Here is a 3265-nt window from a genome sequence, read left to right as displayed (position 1 = left end):
ATCACAAGTAGGCAGAGAGGCAGGCAGAGAGAGAGAGAGAGAGAGAAGCAGGCTCCCTGCTGAGCAAAGAGTTTGATGTGGGGCTCGATCCCAGGACCCTGAGATCATGACCTGAGCCAAAGGCAGCGGCTTAAGCCACCGAGCCACCCAGACGCCCCTGCCAGAAATTTCTTAAGGCCAACCTTTTTTTTAATGATACATGAAATCTGCTGAGGGGTTTGGAAACATGTTTCTTGTTCTTCTAAAAAATACACGGAATGATTCATGAATTTTCATGTCATCATTGCATAGGGCCCATACTAATCTCTGCATTATTCCTATTTTACTATGGTGCTGCTAAGTGTATCTGGTTTTTAAAAGAGATACATAAGAAAAGATAATCTCTCATCCTTAACTTGTCTGATATGTGAGAAGAGGCCATCTTCCTACCAACTTAATGTTGAAGACACCATTAAGGAAGACAGGAGAAAACAAAAAGGGAGAAAAATAAAACGTGAGTCTTTGATACCATCCTTAAATAGCTAAATCAACCAACACAAAAATCTATTCTCTTACTGTAATGTGAAATAATTTTGCATACTTTTGAAGGTTATTGTCATCAAAGTTTGCCATTTCTTGTAGCCAAAAACATACTAACCAACATAACCGAGAGTTAAGAGGAAGTATTAAACAATCCAGAGAAAAGAAGGCAAATGGGAAGACCAAAGCTGTTTCCAAGATGGCTTTAGTGCACAATTCTGTTGTTCACAGAAGTCACAGGAGATGAATTTCAGCCTAATATAAAACTTGTTTGAAAAAGGCCTATCTTCCCTAGGAAGTAGTAAATTTCTTCTCACCAGAGATTGGCCCACCACTTCTTAGTTTTGCTGCAAATTAGATAAATTAGACTATATACCTCATGAGTCATTGCGATACTAGGATTTCTTTGTTATTGTGAAAACTGGAAGATTTCTCAAGAGATGCAAATCTTGTCCTGCAGCTTAACTACAAAACAATCTTCCTCTTGTTATCTAATGTAGAGGAACTGCTCTCACATTTTCAGCTCTCTAAACTAAGCATTTGTTGAATCTTTGCTGAGTTTCTATACTGGGTTAGTAACCGTGAGAATAAAAATATGACATAATTACTGTATTAAAGAGTTTAATTCTTAACTGGGAGATATTTTAATTCAATGAAAATAAGCACTGGCATATACAGAGAGTGATAAAGTTTATGACAGAACTAATAAAGGGTTTGGCTATAACAACAAGTAGGGAAATTAACCAAATGCTGATCCTGATAACATTTGTATAGGTGTTATATAATAGTGCCATTAAAAATGGAGTCAAATGGACACAAAGTCATTTTGAGTTAGCACTAAATATGCAATTATCAATAATAGATCTCCCTATATGGAAGTATTAAATAAAATGTTAAAACTAGACTGGGATTAAAATTAAGATATAATTTAATTTGTCTTTGTCATTTTGGAGAAAAATCTATTTTCTAATAGCAGGGATAGGACTCTTATCATTATCCATATAATGAAATTAAGAACTATTATAGTTATTTCAAAAGAAACTTTTTTCCTGTCGATATTATTTGGGAGGAATAAGATTTCCAACAAAGTTCTTTTTTCTTCCTTTTCTACTGCATTATTTGTGGTTTACAAAGAAGATCTTGATTGTTTACTGTGACTATTTTATAATGCCACATTTCTCCACTGTGCCTGACCATCTCTGCCCAGGACATAAAGAAGCTGAATACTGCAAAAGTTCTTACAAATAACAACAGCTTCAACAGTGGGTTTTAAGATGGAGTATATCAAAATTAACCAGGAGAATATAGTCATGGGATTCAATAAATTAAACCAGTAATGAGAGAACTATATTGAAATTCTGGTAGGAGTTGTAGATCTAGCTTCAAATCTAATAAATCACATTAATTAAAAAGAGATATCCTCATTTTTATTGATATAAGGTCTCTGATTTTCCTGCTGCCAGATATATTAGTCCACTTTCCATGCACAGTTTTTAAGAAGGAATAAGTGGAGAAAAGCATAGCACAAAAAGGCAGAAGAAAAAAGGTAGGGCCAATCCTAATCATGCAGGGTTACTAACAGTTCTATAAATCATCTGATCTAACATGACCTCCCGCTGTTACCAGCAGAAATATTGCTCTCGTTTGCATTAAAAAAAAGTTTCTGTCTTACAAGTAGTGAGAGAAAGATGAGTTTGCCTAAGAGTTCATTATCTTCCCCACACCCCTCCCTTCACACATGGGATTTGGTGAAAGAAAGCATTTGCAAAATATGTTCTTAGTATGCTCTGCTCCTTTTGCCCTCCATGCAACAGAATTGATTTCAAACCATTTCATTTGTTTTAATTTAAGTTTTAGTGTACATACAACGCAATACTGGTTTCTGGAGAATTCAGTGATTCATCATTACATACAATATCCAGTGCTCATCACAAGCACCCTCTTTAATACCCACCACCCTCTATCAACCTTCAGTTTGTTCTCTGTCATTAAGAGTCTCTGAAGAGGGGTGCTTTCGTGGCTCAGTGGGTTAAGTCTCTGCCTTTGGCTCCTGTCATGATCCCAGGGTCCTGGGATTGAGCGGCAGGGAGCCTGTTTTCCCCATCACATCTCTCTGCCTGCCTCTCTGCTTACTTGTGATTTCTCTCTCTGTCAAATAAACAAATAAATAAATATTTTTAAAAAAAGAGTTTCTTAAGGCTTGTTTCCTTCTCTCCTTTTTTTTTTTCCTTTCCCCCCTTCCCATATATTCTCTGTTTGCTTTCTTAAATTCCACATATGAGTGCAATGATATGGTATTTGTCTATCTCTGACTGACTTATTTCACTCAGCATAATACAGTCTAGCTTTATGCACATCATTGCAATGGCAAGATTTCACTTTTTTTTTTTTAAGATTTTATTTATTTATTTGACAGACAGAGATCACAAGTATGCAGAGGGGCAGGCAGAGAGAGGAAGGGAAGCAGGTTCCCTGCTGAGCAGAGAGCTTGATGCAGGGCTGGATCCCAGGACCCTGGGATCATGACCTGAGCGGAAGGCAGAGGCTTTAACCCACTGAGCCACCCAGGTGCCCCAAGATTTCACTTTTTTGATGGTTAATATTCCAATGTATATATACCCCACATCTTCTCTATCCATTCATCGGTTACTGGATATTTGGGTTCTCTTCATAGTTTGGCTATTGCTGACAATGCTGCTATAAATATTAGGGTGCAAGTACCCCTTCAAATCAATACTTCTTTTAT

General features: G+C 36.8%; 1 pseudogene; it reads right to left on the bottom strand.

The window, feature by feature from the left end:
* Positions 1-246: 246 nt before the first annotated feature.
* Positions 247-345, bottom strand: LOC132021023 (U6 spliceosomal RNA; annotated as a pseudogene).
* Between the last annotated feature and the right edge of the window lie 2920 nt (positions 346-3265).

The sequence above is a fragment of the Mustela nigripes genome, chromosome 6 (assembly GCF_022355385.1).
Source record: "Mustela nigripes isolate SB6536 chromosome 6, MUSNIG.SB6536, whole genome shotgun sequence".
NCBI classification, from domain to species: Eukaryota; Metazoa; Chordata; class Mammalia; order Carnivora; family Mustelidae; genus Mustela; species Mustela nigripes.
The sequence above is the reverse complement of the archived record's forward strand: the minus strand, read 5'-3'. Positions and strand labels throughout refer to the sequence as shown.